The sequence below is a fragment of the Mytilus galloprovincialis genome, chromosome 3 (genome assembly GCF_965363235.1).
Source record: "Mytilus galloprovincialis chromosome 3, xbMytGall1.hap1.1, whole genome shotgun sequence".
In the NCBI taxonomy this organism is placed as follows: Eukaryota; Metazoa; Mollusca; class Bivalvia; order Mytilida; family Mytilidae; genus Mytilus; species Mytilus galloprovincialis.
Genome location: NC_134840.1, coordinates 95,110,124 through 95,130,056, shown reverse-complemented (window position 1 = coordinate 95,130,056; position 19,933 = coordinate 95,110,124). Strand labels below are relative to the sequence as shown.

Sequence of the window (19,933 nt, the reverse complement as noted above, 5' to 3'; positions counted from 1 at the left end):
TTAAATGGAATTTTTCCATTTTTTAAATCAAATAAGTAGCAATGACACAATAAACAAAAATTGCAAATGTTTTTTCTACATAACTGTATAAAGACAATAAACACGTTAAAAATAAAAAAGGGAAAATAAATAATTCCCGTTTTGGTTAAGTTTTCATATTTCCAACTCAATGAGTGCTGAAACATTGTGTATAAGATTTTTTTCATATAGAAATGTGTATTGATGTCACGGTTCAAAAGGAAAATTAAGTATAAAAATTATCATCAATGCAAACAAAATTATCAAGTTATCCTTTTATATGTACGAGAGTTGTGATACTCAAATACGATTACTTTAATTTACATCTCCTCTTTACAACTGTCTTCTTAAAGAATACTGGCGCTGTTTGTCATATGCGGTTCCTGTATGTCTTGACTTTCAGAGTATTGTCTAGTACTATACGACACAAGTATAATACCACAGAGTATCGCCATTTTTAGGTTATAGCTCTTTTTGCTAAAGAGTATTAATTTTTTGGCAAATATATTTTCAAGAGTAGCGATACTCAATTAAGCATTGTCTACCTCCAGTTTTAGAATATTCCGGTAATAAAGTTTGATAGTCCAGGAGAGGCAGTATTTTAGAAGTAGTTTTTTTTAACATCTACACTTTAAATAATAAAAAAAAAATTGAAGGAGTATCGGTACTCTTTGTAACTGTTTTCTACCTCAAGAGAATCAATATTCTTTTAAACAGGTTACATTGAGAACATGTTGAGAGTATCGACACTCTTAAAAAACGTTTTCTAACCTGAGAGTATCAACAGCTTTTTTTTACCTTTATTGTTTTTATACCCTTTAAAACAGTTTTCTACCGTAAGAGTATCGATACTCTTTTAAAAAAAAAATTATCTTGAGAGTATCGATACTCATTTAAACAGGTTTCTACTTTCAGAGCATCGATATTCATTTAAGCAGGTTTCTACTTTCAGAGTATCGATACTCATTTAATCAGGTTTTTACTTTGAGAGTATCGATACCCATTTAAACAGGTTTCTATCTGACAGTATAGATACTCATTTAAACAGGTTTCTACTTTGAGAGTATCGATACTCATTTAAACAGGTTTCTATCTTACAGTATAGATACTCATTTAAACAGGTTTCTACTTTGAGAGTATCGATACTCATTTAAAAAGGTTTCTACCTTGAGAGTATCGATACTCATTTAAAAAGATTTCTACCTTGAGAGTATCGATACTCATTTAAAAAGGTTTCTACCTTGAGAGTATCGATACTCATTTAAAAAGGTTTCTACCTTGAGAGTATTAATACTCCGTGAAATTGTTTGTGACCTAGTTCTGACATTCTTGAACACCGTAAGGTGACCTATAATTGTTCATTTCTGTGTCAATCGGTCTTTTGTAGCGATATTGGTTTCATTGACAATCATACGACATCTTCTTTATATAGATCTGAGCATTAATGAAGTTCAGCTATTAATTGTTTTTTTCGATCCATAGATGAGAATGGAACACACTTACGAGTCTTAAACTTAACCTTGAACTTTGAGGTAGCTAAAAAAATGAAAAAGGGCAGTTTTACGTATTTGGTTATCAGAGAGTTGATAAGTGATGGATGTATATAAGGCTCACCTAAAACACCATTAAACATTTCGAAGACCTTGATGTGTGATTTCTGGGAAGAATGCAACAAAAAAAAACAAAAAAAAGAAACATTATTATTAAAAGAATTAACCAGAAGAAACAAAAGTTGAGGAGCATTGAATTTTTTAAGTGCATGACAGTGTAAAAATTGATGAAATGCGGCTTGACATCACATTTTTAAAATTAATTGAGAGAAGTTTCTGAAATAAATGAAACTCATGTTCTCCTCCTTTTGGAACAGGGGAATACAAATATATAACAAAAGTTTATAAATATATACACATTTTTTAATTAACATTTTATATGGATTTTGACTGCAAAAGTATCATCTTTTTCCAGTCTTCTTCTTTTTTCTGTCCTTTTGCTTTAGAACTCTCTCTACTCCATCGAGTACAAGTTTTACAAAGTATCCTGTAAAAAAATATACATTAGAATTATGATTATTATATAAGTTATTTAGATTCTTTTAATTGATAACGTTACTGAATCAAAGAAAATTGAAAGAAGAATTTCATTCTATAATCTACGATATTGCACTTTAACGGCTATGCTGGTGAAAAAAAGTGTTTCTTTAATTTTCAACCTTAAACTAAAATCGTTTGTATTCTAATTTCTATTTTTTTTTTACTTAAAATATCGATCAAAGGTATATTGATACTGTTGGTGATGTATTGTTTGCTGTCTAGAGCTAAAAGTTGATTGTATTGAAGACATCACCTACCTTTACTCCTTTTCTCTATGATATCAGCTTCATACCACTTCTGGTCCTGTTTCCAAAAGCATAAAACTTTTTCTCATTCCTTGTACTCCGTGTTTTCCTAATAAAACAACACAAAAACAACATAGTTAATTGCCAAGCAGCTGACTTCTATGTAAAAGGTATTACTTGTTTGTTTTTCTTTCATAAAGTAAACTCCAAAATGTCTATAAAATATATAAACCAAGTATTTTTCACAACATAAAACGTATTAATTATAAGAAAAAGTTGTGGATATCCAATATTCTGCACAGTTAGCGTGAGATTATAAAAAAGCATAACGGCATAATGAGAGAACTGATTTTTATCAACCAAATATATAGTGTAAAAGACTAAACAATAAGTAATTCATTGTAATCTTTATTTTACAGAGTATAACAACATGTTAACATATGATTAGAACAGAAATAAACGTTGTGATTATATGCATTCAATCCTTAGAAAACATGATAGTAGCTATATAGGTGATGATTATTTTAAGTGATATCCAGTATATAGTGATTCGTTTGTAAATTAAGCAAGACCGAGTCAACACAAAACCTTCAAATATACCTCATTCATCTGACCTTTCCTTTTCCCATCATATTTGTCTGTTTTATTTTCTGTACAGAGTTTTTTCCTTGGGGATGGATTAAGATCCACAGATATATTACTGGCACAAAAATCTGAAAAGAAATTATTTATAGTACTTGTTTCCAATATGAATTACAAAGGAAGAAAATTCTTGAAAAAATTCTCAGAGATACATGAAGTATGACTTTAATAAACCATAGACATATTGAACATACAATTTCCTCACAGATGAACGACTTAAACCATAGTTATAGTGAACATGTAATTTCCTCAGAGATAACATGACTTTAATAATTAAACAATTATAGGCATATTGAACATACATGTATGATTTGATAAAAGATATAGAGACATAAACCGCATGCAATGACATATGAAACATATATCTTTTTCAGAGATAGAATTACTCAACCATGCATAGACATATTGAATATTCAATTATACTTGATATATACATGTTTGTACACCAAATCTTCTTTCGTCATAATTAAGGAAATAAAATGTCACGTAAGAGTACAAAAAAATGCAATTCATACCTGTCACGGATGCCAACTTCCGTTTGTTTATGTCTTCTTTCAATTCTTTGTTTTCTTTGAAGATTTAACCTAATTTCTTCTACAAAAGATAATTAAATATACATATTAGTTTACTCAAGTCTTACGAGAAAAGGAAATACTGTATTTTCAGAGAAAAATCTTTAAAGTTAAATTGTTTCTCATTATTTGAGCACGCTTAAAAAAACCATTCATTGTTCGAGTTCAATGCGTGCAATGGAAACTATATTCTTTAATTGAATGATAATCAGGCAGCTGCATAAAGATAAAAAAAAAACTTATTTGAGACTGGACTGGCTACAACATGTGCCTATTGCAAAATGTTAAAAGATAGGTTAAGCAGCAATTATTGTTTAGTGATTATATCTCAATTATGATTGGTTCCTAGAACTGTAATACTGTTTGGAGATTTGTCTAGCTATAAGTCTAGAAGTTGGCTTTTGTTTATACTTTTTTTTATTATTAATTATCCTTTCTTTGAAAATACTGTCGAATGCTGATAAAACGGATGTCGACAAATAAATCGTACGCTATATATATAAACGGACATGAAACGGATATAGACGGACGTCTAACGGATAAGAACGGACGTCTGACAAACTATGAAAAAAAAGTTTAATGCCTATTATTTTTTTTTTCAGCATCACTAAAACGCTTTCGTAGAAATGATCCTTAAATTATAGTCTGATTAAAATTTCTGAAATTAACAGGCAAAATTAGCATTTCGCTATTTTTTACTCATTTTGCCAAAGCCAATAAAGAGCCCACTGACAAACTTTTAACATATATTTATTCAATATTTATACAAATCAAATACTATTAATAGTATTTGCCATTATCTTCAATGAATTCACAAAATCAGCAAATAATCGATAATTTTCGTGTATCTTTCACATTTCATTCCCTATCATATGATAACTTATTAGAAAATTGGTTGCAGGTACGCGCAGACACTGCCTTATAAATGCTTGCGTATATTCTGGGATATATTCCTTTAGTTTGTTATTTGAACTAAGCTAAAAGATACATTTTTTAAAACAGAATTTATAAAATTTGCGGTAATTTCGAAATTTCAATAACTATGCAATAATAAGTATATTAATATTTTCACATGCAAACATATTTTGCATTTATGAAATAATCAACTTACCTTGATACAGTTAACATTGTTCGATTTTTCTAAACCAATGATTTCTTCGTCTGGCATTCCATTTCTTGTCAAGAGAGTTAAACCGTTCTTCCTGTCAAACGAAGGGACTGCGGTCAATGTGAAAACTACAACTTATGTACAACCTCACGAAAACATTCAGATCTCATAGTACTTCACTCTTATCATCTTTGAATCTCTTCTCTTGCATCAAGATTAATACAACTGACTGACCCCAGATGCAGGACATTGGTTATCTGATTAAACAATCTACATTACGTAAATTGTTCCTGCTGCTATCGTAATGTCAAGTGGATCGGATTAGCTTTCGAAAAATATCCCCATAGTGCATAGTAGGCTGGCCTTAATATTACGTTTATCTATTTTGGGGACTGCATCTTCATCTTGCGTGTTGATCACCTACTCTATTTTTTCTTGCAAATTATTATAATATTTCAAAAAGAGCAGACATAGTTGAGTCAAGTGAAATTTAGTAAAACAAAATATTATTTTTTATTTAGGATCTAAATTTGTACTCCTGGTACGGGATTTTCTCGCTATGTTGGAGACTTATTGTATGGTGGCCTTTGGCTATCTTCTCTTTGGTTCAGTTGTTGTTGACATTTGTCCATTGTTAAATATATTATAAAATGTATCAATAAAGATACCCTCCCCCCAACAAAATCTAAATAGAGGTTTAAAAGGTGCATGCTGATACCCAGTTGACCTATATAGATATAGGAAGATGTGGTATGAGTGCCAATGAGACAACTCTGCATCCGAATAACAACTTAAAAAGGAAATCCATTAAAGGTCAAGGTATACGTACGACCTTCAACACGGAGCCTAGGCTCAAACCCAACAGTAAGATAGAAAAGGCCCCAAAAATTACTAACGTAAAACCATTCAAACAGGAAAAACAATATCGGACCCGAAGCCGAGCTTCAGATGCGTACAATAATCTATACTAGAATATCGAAATAGACGCCACACTAAACTTACATTTTAAAATGAAAAAAGCAACAGTCCGCCTGTCTCAGATTATTTTTTAAACCACTCGATGTATTACATCTATGAATCAAACAACTTTTCATGAACATGGCACACCATACAATTTACGTGACTGTTTAAACACACAATATGCAGTGCAGAGTTCGAGAACATAATTATATGAGATGAAATAAACACGTGAATAGACTTTTTGAAATCTAACCGGGGGTCAAATTTCCAAAGTAAAAATTGCTTTAGTAAAAGGTTGAATGGTATAGTTTGTTCGTTTAGAGAATAATGAGCAGTAACAGATGGCTGTGTTAAGGAGTGATATTATTTACTACCAGTAATAGTATTTAGTAATAATTTAAACCCATATACAAAAATGTATGTCAAGCAAACACAAATACAAACATTTCTTAAACTACAAATATAAACGTACAAAATATAGTTATAAATGATACTGTAATATTTGATGGACATGGACCTCATTTTTTGTAAAGATGCTTTATAAAGTCACCAAAATATGTCAAAGCTCAGATTAAGGATTTATACTTCTTATGTTCCTTGTCACAGATTTACTTGTGTTAGAGCTGTTGTCGGATCGAGTTGTTGTCGCTTTGACACATTCCCCACTTCCTTTCTCAATTTTATTATCATATTCGAGTGTCGTTAGCAACAAATTTATGACACAATCACATCTGATTTGATTTGATTTGTCTTTCTTCTGGTTCAACTAAACGTTTTCTTGATACACTACAAGACTTCTATACATATATGTATTAAATTCACATTTATGACATTCTGAAGCTTCCGTTTGATTTTTAGAACAAGGGAGCTGAGGAGGGCTAGGATGAAATTTGAAAATAAAAGCAAAGACAGGAGTTTTGAGTAAAAAAAATAAAGCCCAGCTTACATACATGTACATTTATATGTACATTATATGTTATTCAGATCTCAGGCAGGGTATATATATATACTGTGACATTCCCGGCGGAGAGGTCGTCTCAGGGGATATAGGCCCTAATAATGCAGTCCTATGAGGCCACAATCGCACTAAGATTTATGAAATAAATGCAAATTTTGATCATCGTAGTACGATCGTGTAGATCGTGTAGATCGCAGTAAGGTCGTATCACGACGTGGTGAGGTCTTCAAGATCGCGATGAGCGTGGTCAACTTTCAATTGTGGTGCGGTCGTGGCGTAAGCAAGTCGTAGTATACTAGTCAACAACAACAAAAACGATACACGAATTATGTGTCGATTATATATCATTCAACTTTGCGCAAAACTAATTTGCACCCTATGATCGTTTACACGGAATTTAAATACTTTCCAACAAGTTTTGATTTTCATTATCAAGTGTGCATGCATTGCAAATGAAAGCTTTTTAAAATACTAGTAGTGTATCTCAATTTTGTTTTCTATTTAATACTTTTTGATAAAATTTATTCCAAAGTCGTGTATCGTTTCTTTTGACCCGGCCAAGTCCACCTGTATTTTTGTCCATCTGATAAAGCTTTTTTCAACTGATTTTTATAGTTCGTTCTTATGTTGTACTGTTATACCACTGTCCGAGGAGGTTAGGGGAGGGTTGGGATCCCGCTAACATGTTTAACCCCGCCACATTATTTATGTATGTGCCTGTCCCAAGTCATGAGCCTGTAGTTTAAGTGGTTTGTTTATGTGTTACATATTTGTTTTTCGTTAATTTTTTTACATAAATAAGACCCTTATTTTTTTTCGTTTGAATTGTTTTACATTGTCTTATCGAGGCCTTTTGTAGCTGACTATACGGTATGGGTTTTGCTCATTGTTGAAGGCCGTACGGTAAGTATAGTTGTTAATGTCTGTGTCATTTTGGTCTCTTGTGGATAGTTGTCTCATTGGCAATCATACCACATCTCCTTTTTTATAGTATGGAGGCGTAGTGAGAGCGCTCTAATGTTGTAGTAAGATCGCATAGGTCGCTGTACTATCGCAGTCACATCGTAACGAAAGCGTGATTCTACTCGGAGATACTGCACTACGGTCTCACAGCGATTTATTACGACCTCACTACGACCCCGCGACCAAACTACGCTTTCACTACGACTATACCACGTTTACACCACGCTGTTCAAGACCGTAGTACGATTCTAGCACGCCCTTGTCGTACTCACCACGCTCTTCTTACGACCTAACTACATTCATACTACGACATCATTCGCATTGTCATTTTTATATAAAATATATTATATATCTTTAAGGTTTGCTTGTCTGTATGTAATTCTTGTCCATTTGCTCTAACAGCTCAACCATGCTTCTCGTTTGAATGGTTTTACACTAGCAATATTTTGGGCCATTTATAGCTTGCTGTTCGATGTGATCCATGGCTCCGTGTTGAAGGTCGTACCTTTGCCTATAATGGTTTACTTTTATAAATTGTTACTTGGATGGAGAGTTGTCTCATTAGCTCTCATACCACAGTTTTCTATATCTGTTGACACATCTGTGTCATCTCTGCTATTGTTCACTAACATATCGTCACTATAGTTTACCATACGGCCTTCTCTGAGAAGTTTGGGGAAAGTTATATCTATCAATGGTTATTGAAAGTCACTCTAAAGGGAGATCTACTTAGTCTAGTATTTGATAATAAATTTCCCCCAATACTTTTCAATATTTTTATCATTCACAACAGAAAATACATTCATCCAACTTCCGTTTATACTATTATTTGAACTATAGTAGTGCAAATAAAGCTTAGAGAAGGGGAGTTGTTTGTGACTTCATTGAACTTTATATAGATAAAGATAATAGATATAAGAAGAGGTGGTAAGAGTGTCAATATCCAAGTCACAATTTGTAAAAGTAAACCAATATAGGTCACAGTACGGTCTTCAATTCGGAAGCTAGTATGGGCCCCAAAATAACTAGTGTAAACCCGTTCAAACAGGAAAACAAAAATTTAATCTATAAAAAAAAACGCGAGAAACTAGAAAAACTTATGAACCATATGCAAACGACTTCGGACACTGTTTGTTTTAACCTCATTGACTTTAACCACACATTATTTCTATTTCAGCACACTGTTTTTTTATTCTTTGAAAAGAAGTAAATCAAATTACATATAAGAATATTTTCCCGTAACATAAAATGTTGAAACTTAGAATTTGTATCTGAACAAATCATCCGAGCGGATTGAGGCATACACAAGTAGATAAGTACTAAAGTGTAGTTGCTGCAGGTAATATATATGTTCCAGATCATATGAGTATTTGGACCGTACGCATACGGTCCAGTACGATCTTACCATACATGTTATTTGATCATATGGGTTAAATTGGAACACTCTTTATTTTTAGTTTTACAAATTTTTATTGATAATTTATTACAATTAGATAGATTAAATGAACAAACGAACAATTGAAATTAGGTATTTGTTTAATTGTATATCTGAATCCTATTTTGGTACTCACGCCCAAGGTGACACAATTCAAGTAACGCAATATTTTCAGCATTTTCACGGTCTGGAACATATTTTTTATATGACAATTCAAAAAGGGTACACCATTACCATGAAATACAATAAAATGAACAAATGTTAGATATTTCGGATAACAGATATCCTTCTTCGGTAATACCACGATATATAGATATAGGAAGATGTGGTGTGAGTGCCAATATATATAAACATGTTGGCCACAATTACGTTTATTGTTTTCTGTTTAGTTATAAATATATTAAGATCCTTTTTGTTACATCTCGTGATCAATTTTTATTTGGCTATCGCCAATGGCAGTCAGCAGGGTTAAAGAACATCAGTTGTTAGACCTGTTAGTCAAATGCATTTTGTTTAAATATGTACTTTTTCACTTTTTTGGTCTTTTGGAAAATGTTGTTTGTGCTGTATTTAGACCCTTCTACAACGAAATTTGTTTTACATGCACACGTATAAAAGTTGCGGTTTTTATCCAACGTAATCATAGGTTTGAACGTAGTTTTCAGTTTAGATTTATATATGAGACATCTGAATCAAGTGTTAGACACTTCTGCTGAATAATCATATGACATGTACTGATTTACAGTACTCATCAATTTAGTTATATTCTTGCATGTTTGAAATATAGAATCTCCCCATATGAAGTATCGAGCATTTAAATACCCCCTTTCTATTCCAAAAAAATTAATCCCCCCTTTTTTCAGGTAACAAAGTATCAGTCCTTATAGTAACAGATTCATCATTAATTTTTCTGTACACGTTTTGCTTCAGTCATGAGTTATGGCAGGGTAGATAACGGTAAAGTGTATGACATCAATTAATGCGTAGTATTAGTCCAAGCCGCGGGACATGTGGTTGAAATGAATATGCTAGTGCCAATCCCTTCTAAATCTACAAAGGTTCCGTTATCTATCAAAGAGATCATATCGATACTGACACATTTACAGGGAAAAACAACTATAACTAATGCGTTTAAGGATTGGTGAACCCTCAATGTTATATACATGTGCATGTTAAAGGCATTTTCTAAGTTTTTGTAAAATGTTTTATTTACATAATTGCTATTTGTTCTAGACATTTTACAAAACGTTGTTTTATGTATGATAATTACTGAATATTAAAACTTGCAATTTACCATCTATATAAATTTGTTGACAGATTTATTATACAATAATTTTCCTGATGTTTTTTATAAGCGCATTGTTTGAAATCTGATTAAACATCACATTAATTTTGGAGAAACCTGTTTCAAAAACGGTCTTGTACATGTATGGCCAATAACGGGAATTTGTTTGGATGTGAATGTTTGAAGTCTCATTCTTTCTGAATTGGGACATAACATATATTGCCGCATGTTAGTAAAGTGCAACATTATATGCACGCTAAGAAATCATTAACCTTTCTACAGATGGAATTGTCTGATCCTATCCAAAATACCTTCATTTCAAGCGGCAGTCGGAATTCCTGTACTTTGTCCATATATAATGTAAATAAAATTGAGAATGGCAATGGGAAATGTGTCAAAGAGACAACAATCCGACCATAGAAAAAACAACAGCAGAAGGTCACCGACAGGTCTTCAATGTAGCGAGAAATTATAAAGCCTTGCATAGACCAAAATAGATGTTATCGCCTATATCATAATATCATTTGCAATTTATTTATTCTGCTAATCATGGGAGTCATAATTGACAAATTCAACTATTCTTATTCTTATTCTATGTCTCATTAGATCATATAAATCATACTTCAAGCATCATGTATCTGTATAAATTATCATATATATGAGATTCTTCTTGAACGAAATCAGAATAAAGACAGTAAAATCGTAGTGAGGTCGTACTTGGGACGGCAAGCGCCGGTATAGTAGCAGCCTACTTCCTCTTCGTAGTATGGTCATGGTATGGTCTTCATGATCATGGTGAGCGTGACCTTTTAACATGTTAAAAACATCATGGTGTGGTATAGTGGCGAAACTCCGGTCGTACAGTAGAACGTGCCGAGAGCGTAGTGGGGTCTTGGTAGTATCACAAAGTTGCTGTACCATCGTAGCGAGAGACGGTAGTGAAAGTTCGATTCTAGTCGGAGAGATTGCATTCTGGTCTCACAGCGACGTTACTACGACCATCACGTTATCCATGTAACCCAGCACTGCTTCTACTACGACTATACCAAGTTCATACTATGCTGTTCAAGACCATAGCACGATTCTAGCACGTTCATGTCGTCTTCTTTAAGCTGGTCTTACGACCTGACTACGACCATACCATGACCATTTCAAGCTCTAGACATGTTCATTTTCATTGTCAAATAAACATATAAAAGCTTTCCATGTTGTGTTAAGATATAGGAAGATGTGGCATGAGTGCCAATGAGACAACTCTCCATTCAAGTCACAATTTATAAAAGTAAATAATTATAAGTCAAGGTACGGTCTTCACGGTGCCTAGGCCCACATCGAACAGTAGGCTATAAAGGATCTCAAACACTACTATTGTAAAACAATTCAAATGGGAAACCCAATTGTGTAATCTATAGGATAAACGAGTAACGAGAATAGTTATGAAACATATAAAAGACGACAACCACAGAACATCAGATTCCTGACTAGGAAAGGTGCAAACAACAGCAGCGGGATTAAACGTTTTAATGGTACCAAATCTTCTCCCTTTTCTGAAACAGTAGTATAACATCCCATCATAGAAAGACAAATCATATGTGTTTGACTATATATGCAATTTAGAACTAGTGTTCATATTTCCAACACCTCAACTATGCATGCATGCATGACACATCTATGTAAAACCAAGGTTGGATTTGTTGATCCGACATCTTTACTGGATCAGGACTCCTGTCAGAGGTTACTTCGCTATACATTTTGTACCTCTTACCCTACCACTACGTCAACGAGTTGTGATAGATTTTAATGGCATGTATGCCTGTGTTGTTTTCGAGAACTCTACGTATTAGTTATGACAATTACAAGGAATGGACCAGTATTTATATGAAATATGATGTTGACATTACATTATGTACCTGCATGGTATTGCTAAGAGCGTAGATAGATCGCGAGATGAACGTGATCAGATCGAAGAATGATCATGGTAAAAGTGTGCTAGCTATTATCGCAGAAAAAGCGGGATGAGATCGTTTTGCAATCGGATAAATCGTGGTGTGGTAGTATTGAGAACGTGATAAGTGTACTAAGAACGTGATTATAGTAGTGAAGTCGTAGAATAAGCGTGGTGAAAACGTAGTTTAATCGTAATTAATAGGATCGTTTTAGAAACGTAATGAGGACGTATTAGCAGTGAAAATAACGTAAATCAACATTTTCTTCCCGTCCATACAGCGACCTCGCTATGATTTGAATTTATCTTAGATCGCGAAGAGCGCATTGTGCGATCGTGGTCTATAGTTTGACTAGGGCATTAGGTCGTAGAGAAATATTTTCCCCCGATTGCACAAAGTTTCTAATGCGATTCTTCTGTGCCAATGCCGATCTTAATACGTCTTTACTTCGTCCTTTCTGCGAGATTATATTAGAGATTGTCCGTTTCATTTCTGCATGCATGTGAACATAATTCTGCATTAAATTTTATTTTTACTAGGGTCTCACATAAGTTCCTGGATTACGAAAATATCATTTAGTATACAGATTGCGAAAATGTCACGCCCCATCGTACGCGTAAAAATGAAGTGTTTGTAGATTTCGAAAAAAAAACAAGTTCACTACGGAAGGTTAACTTTCCCCTTTTCACCAATCTTCGCAGTTTCGCGTTTATAATTTTTAATTTAAAAAATTTACAGACTTAAAACCAAGAAATTGCTTCTTACATACAAAGTGACATATACATCGACATGAAAAGCTTTGAAAACGTAGTTTGAGAAGACCTTCGCACTGCAGCGTTATTACTATCGCACTTCCGCGTAGCTATCAACACTATAGCCGTCACAATGCCACCATCGCACTTCAGCGTAATCATAAACGAACTCCAGATTCAAACCATCGCACTTCAGCGTCACCATCGCGGTTTAGAGTCCTACATATCGTCGCTGGGGTTCCAAAATGTTGTAAATTGATTTTTTCAAGAAAAAAATATCTCACAAACAGGCTTTAAAAATTTTTGACAAATAGCATGATTCCACTGTTGTATTTGAACTTAAACATTTTTTTTTTCATGAGCAGTGAAATAAAAAAAAACTTTGACATTTTTGGATTCTCAGAGAACTTAGATTATGTTCACAGAAATAAAAAAAATGTACAATTATTTCATTCTCAAAGCCATTATACAACGATTTTCAAGTTTTCATACAACATTTTGGAAGCAAACTTTACAAACAACTGACATTGGTAATTTTGTAATATGTCTTATTTAAAATGTTTTGATTGATCTAACTTCATGCTTTTTTGTAATACCAAAGATTTCCTCCCGCCCTGACCATTGGTGTCACAAAGTATTTTTATCCTAAAAAATCATATACGACATTTTGGAAGGCCAGCGACGACATATGCTACAACTAATGTTGGTCATAACTGAACTTCGAATGTTTTGAGCATGTTCAAAGTTTGTCGTTGATTCCACAATCATGAAGAATTAATTGGTACGTCCTCAATACGATCTCACCATATGCAAAACCACCGCAATCGTTCTACGGCTTCCAAATTTTCATAATTTCTGAGGTTGTAGCAGGATCGTGGTCCTATTATGGAGTGGTTATCATGTGTCGTTCATGAAGGGCCGATTATAGCTCCTGTTTAATATCAGACACATCGGGTCGTATTCGACAGAATCGAGACGTTGTCGAGACAGATTTTGTAATTGTTGACCATTGAAACGATACACATACTATAGGATTAGAATCGGATAGAGAACGGGATAATCGGTACAAATTAGGATGAAAACGGCTGAGCTTGGACACATCCTATACAACATATTTGATTGCTGTCTTAATAAATGTTTCAATTCAAAGGATCTTGCTTAGACGTTTGACAAATTTTGAAATTTTCAATTTGATTTAATATGTACAACTTATGTCAACCGTTCTCTACATAATATACAGTGGAGATAACTTCTAACCCTTTATTAAATCTGTCAGAATCTGTCAGGAGAACTGTTCTAGGACAGTACGTAGAACTGTCAGCCTGACATCTTTTAGTCAGTTCTAGCTAACACAGTTCTAACCTAGAACTGATTTGGTCAGTTCTACCTAGAACAGATTTGGACAGTTTTACCATAGAACAGTTTTAGACAGTTCTAGCTAGAACTGACCAAATACTTCTAGAACAGTTATAACCTAGAAATGATTTGGTTAGTTCTACCTAGAACTGATTTGGACAGTTCTACCTAGAACTGATCCTGACAGTTCTACCCTAGAACAGTTTAAGACAGTTCTAGCTAGAACTGACCAAATAACAGTTCTATGGTTAGAATTGATTTCAAATTCTACGGCTAAAATTGATTTATAAATTCTACGGCTAAAATTGATTTATAAATTCTACAGCTAGAATTGATTTATAAGTTTTAAGAACTCTTTGTCTAAATTCGGCAAAATAGCGATTAATATTATATAGAGTTTTGCTATTTTGGCAGTTTTATTTCTGTATTTCAGATTAATAATCGGCAAGAGAACATGTTTAACCCCGCCATATTCGGCATGTATGTGCCTGTTCCAAGTCAGAAGCCTGCAATTCAGTGAATAAATTATTTGTTTTACTTTCATTTTTAGGCCGTTGATATTATGGGGGGACATTATTATTTGAATTGTTTTACACTTGTCATTCCGGGAGACAGGATGGCTCGTTATCACATACCAAAATTATCTGACCTCATTAACCAAATGTAATAACTTGTTTCCCAATACATCTCTTTATCACATTAGCATGTATATCCACTTCTCCTAAACGAAAATGACACGTCTTTTGTGTCAAATATATGTTTAAAAGGGAGTTAATCGGAAACGAACCCTCTGTTTTTTTAAATGCGTATTTTATGTAATGGACACCTCAATCATATGTCTAGTATAATCTTCGTGATATTCTAATGAAGACAATTTGGATCGTTATGAATTTAAATATGAAAATACGAAGATGTGCTACTATTGCCAACCTGAACTAATGACACCAAAGGTAAAAATATAGGTTACCGTATATCCTTCAACAATGATCTAAAACCTATACCACATAGTCAGCTTCAAAAGGCCTCGAAATGACAAAGGCAAAACCTTTCAACCTTGATTCATGTACGATACAATGAATGAAATACAAGTATGATATACAGAAATAAACAACGTGACTGTAAAATACATAAAGTGAGAATGTATAATTGGTAAAGTTAAAAAAAAACTTTAGTATGGCAGCTATCATTGACTTTGAACAGGCACATACAGAATGTTGCGGAATTTTACTTGTTGGCAGGTAATGAACCCTCGCCTTAATAATGAACAGTGGTGTAACAGCACAACACCTACATGTAAAAAAAAATTAAAATTCAGTTGAAATTATCTTATATTCATAGCCTGCAATAAATCAAGCAAGAGCTACTTATATCATGATTAAAATTCATCTTTTTAGTCTTTTTATGAATTTTTTTATCAAAAACTACCCCAAAAAATCAAGCTCTCAAAAAGCGAAATGATCAAAGCTAAAACAAATAACTGAACTATTTAATTTTAAAAGAATTTTAGAATTTGAACATTATAATGATTTCAAGTTGGAAAAAATTTCCAAATTTCAAAACATTTAAAAAATTGGGATAATCAAACATAAAAAAAAATAAATATAGAATTGTTTGGTATTAGAAATGAACACATCCCAGTTTTACGTTGACATTTCTTTCGTTATTTTGAAATCACACATCTAATTAAATTTTACGTGTTTAGTTAAAGTTCGTGTTATGCTATTTCATTTCTTTATCACACTACGGTACCCTGTAAATCTGATTTGTACATTATGTGTCTATCAATAAGTATAATAGGATTATTAAGTAATTTGTTTGAACCAGCATTAACAGTTGGTGGTGACTTTGCAACGTTCATCAAGTTGATTTTTTAAAAGGCGGTATTTCATGGTATTTGTGATCCTTCATTGAAATATTTATATAACATCTCGGTACTAGATACTATTAAATTTAAAGCTCTCGTTCCACAAAACGACCGCATGGATAATAAGTAAGTATCTATACTAAAAATTAAAACAATCTCGAGATCTAGAAATGGTGTTTTCAATATAAATGTCGGAAGCAATAGAGTTAATAAATTTGTAATCTTAATTGTATTTATGTTTCTAAAAGAAGATTCTGAATTTATTGTTTCCTTGCCCTTGAAGTTTGGTTCCAAATCAGTTCGTCAAATGATTTTCAGACACGATTTTTTTTAATTCAAAATATTCATGTGTATCACAGAGCATGAAATAGTGACTTATTCCAGTGGCTCACCCATGCCACTCATCACATAGTAAGTGGACCCCCTCCCCCCCCCCCCCCCCCCCCCCCCGAGAATCAAGAATTTTTGGTTCTGCATAATATTTGAGATCATGTGAATAATACATAGACGTTAATACATGCATATAATTAAGTGTTTTGAATGCAAATAGTATTATGTTCCATTGAATAATCTTCTTGTGCAAACAACTGTGTTTGTTGGTGATTTTATCAGATAAAAGGCAATCTGCTGCTTATCATAATCTTTTCTTTATACGTAAAATTGATGAATATCTTATGACAAGTTTATGAAGCAGTTTTGTGAAGTATAATGTGACTTCTAATGTAACACGAACATGGATGATACAAGGGTCATGTGACTAAGGTACTGTGTTTCCTCAATGAGGTATACTTTCAAAATGGTGGTTCTTTATTACTCAAACTAAAATTAAAAAACAAGTTGCTTTCTTTAAAAAAAGAAATGCAATCGTAAACCCAAATGCTTGTTTGGCATTATATATATATTAGATAATTGTTTAATAAAGATGTATTGTCTTATATTACTTTTGTTGTGCATAAGAATTAGAAACTGACATTGCCTGTTTAGTGGTTTAAATAATGTAATACCGGCTTCACACATCAACGTATAGATCCGACGTACGTCGGCCGAGGTAAAAAAAATCATGCACGCTACCAAAACGCTAGTAATTTTGATGCATTCAACCTGTCAATCATATCTGTATCGTGTGCACAACGAGCTTAAAGCGTGTATTGGGTGTGCGTAAAGCGTACCTTAGCGTTTCTCCTGGTCTTCCTACATTCCCAACTGCAGGTCTGTCTATATGTGAATGTTTGTCAATAAGTCTGTCACATTCGCCCGTCTGTTTACATGTTTACCAGTCCGTCTATGTCCACTGGTTCGTCTACATGTTCACTAGCTTTGAAATAGCTTTCGGTAAGTGCGATTATTTCAGTGATTTGTGTCTATTGTTTTTATGTAAGTGATTATTGTGCACCGTACCCATCATTTTAGGGACGCGAATTGCAACTGATATTTTACAGTTTTTTCTTGCGATGTGTTGTCCATAAGGTTTGGTTCATTTGGGAGGGTTGGGTTTATGGCCACCACATTGTTTATGTGCCAATGTCCATTCTAAAGCCAGAAACATGTAGTACAGTGGTTGTTGTTCATAATTCATGTCGGTCAAGTTGTTTTCGTAAATTATTTTGTTATCAATAAGGCTGTTTAGTTTTGTTTGATTTTTGTTTTTAAATCTTAATGGTCGGGGCATTTAATAGCCGACTAAATAGTAGGTTTTTTTTACATTTTTGGAGGCCGCTCGGTGGCCTTTAAAGACTTACTACCACGTCATTGTAACTCTGGTTGGTATTTGTATCATTAGTGCTAGACTATGGTCGATCCTATATGCACCTTTTAGGCAGGCGGGATATTTTTGTAGATATTGTACAGCTCAAACTAATGTGAGTAGTTCCTGTACTTCTATGTTGTCTAGTCCCATGTTGCATGGTTAGAGAGGGTGTAATATCTTCTGTAGGTTTGATGAAGTTTCACCCGTATCGGACTTCTTTTCCTAAATGAAAGCTTTAAGGCGACGAGTATTTTTGTATGCAATGTGCCCTTAACGTGTCTAAAACTTATCTGTAGCGTTTTCAACGCTCGTGTAGCGTGTATATTATGTGCGTGCAGTTTACAGGTACATGTATATACGTTTGACAAACGCTTGAGCTGAATGATTTTTTTATGTTCCATTAAAATTTTCCTGAAGTAAAAGCGTTCACCAAGCGTATACCTTTGCATTTCGACGTACTTCAAACTTATGGAACGCGTGTTTAAACGCTTGCGTAAAGTTCCTCTGGTGAGCAACTAAGTTACGCATACGATGATACGGACTTTGTTAATTTTCTTTTTTGACTGATTGTTTTACATTGTCATTTCGGGGCCTTTTATAGCCGACTATGCGGTACGTGCTTTGCCTGTTGTTGAAGGCCGTACGGTGACCCATAGTTTGTATTTCTGTGTTATTTTGGTTTCTTGCAGATAGTTGTCTCATTGACACCAAACCCGATATCTTTTTTTTTATATTCGATATCTTATCGCCGACCTGGTTAAGTCTGCTAAAAATGCATGCATGATTCATTTTTAGGTTATCAGTCGTAATTAAAGTGGCACATTTAATTCGTTGTTTCATTGCTTGAAGTATCATTTCTTACATCTACATGGTCAAATGTGTATTTTTTAAAAATAAATTTTAGATTTAGATTTCAGTCACGGTTATTTTTTCCCCCTTCATATTGAATATCTATACTTATCAGTCGCATTTTAATGACGAAAAGGATTCAGAGGTTATTAAAAAAAAGTAAAAAATGTTGCAATATTTAAACAAAGAAAATAACTTTAAATTTGCAATATTAATGAAAATAAATACGGACATAACTTTCATAATTAATTTTAACGTTATTTTCAATAAACGATTTTTTTTAAAATCCTCGTTTTTACACCTATTTGAGGCACGTATTAATGATTATATTTCCATGTCCTTGGTCTATCCTAGACGTAAAATTTCAAAAAGTGCTAATACTTTTTTTAAAGATATTATTTTTAATTGTTCTCGTTCAAAATATTTAATTTTTTCATATTCAATATCTATTTAATTTTATTTTTAATAACCATTTTTTTTTTATTAAAGTTGCAATATTTAACCAAAAAAAATAACTGTAATTTAATCATATGCAAGAAAGACTTCCCTTTAATTTCAGTATAAAAAAATAAATAGCTTGCTTTTTACAACATGTACATCTTCACTAAACGTAAAATCTAAAATAAAATGCTACTAAAACTCTTTCTAAAGATTTTATTTTTAAGTATTCTCGTTCAGAATATAAAGCGCATTGTTTACATGAAATCTTATCTCATATCTAAACACAGCTGGTTACATCGTTTGACTAATTAAAATACTACGCATGTAGGTTAATTAATATTAGCAGCTTGTAATCTTGTGCAAGAAAATATTATATCATAATAAATTTCAGATCATACGTAAAATATCTCTATAGCAACTTAAGATGCTAATGCATATTCAACAGATTTGTAAGCTATTGCGCATGCATTTGAAAGGTGGTCATAGCTATTGCGCATGTATTTGAAAGGTGGTCATAGAAAGACCAGAAGTGTTCCGACTAACATCCGGTGTTCCGAAAGACTACATCACTCGTCCAATATATACTGCGTAAACCCTCAGGGGTTTACGCAATTAAGATTACCATGGAAAATACTGTAAACGATTCAAGCATAACAGAAATTTCAAGTTTTGAAGTGTCTTATAATTCTAAAAGTAGTGAAA

The 19,933-nt window shown here is 33.1% G+C and overlaps 1 long non-coding RNA gene across 1 annotated transcript; it reads right to left on the bottom strand.

Annotated features, from left to right (window-relative positions):
- Positions 1–1,917: 1,917 nt before the first annotated feature.
- On the bottom strand, positions 1,918–4,837 carry LOC143066647 (uncharacterized). The gene is made up of 5 exons (XR_012975716.1): positions 4,679–4,837; positions 3,511–3,589; positions 2,954–3,066; positions 2,366–2,462; positions 1,918–2,055 (listed from the first exon to the last, which is right to left on the bottom strand). It is a non-coding gene; the product is annotated as an uncharacterized LOC143066647 (long non-coding RNA).
- Positions 4,838–19,933: the final 15,096 nt, after the last annotated feature.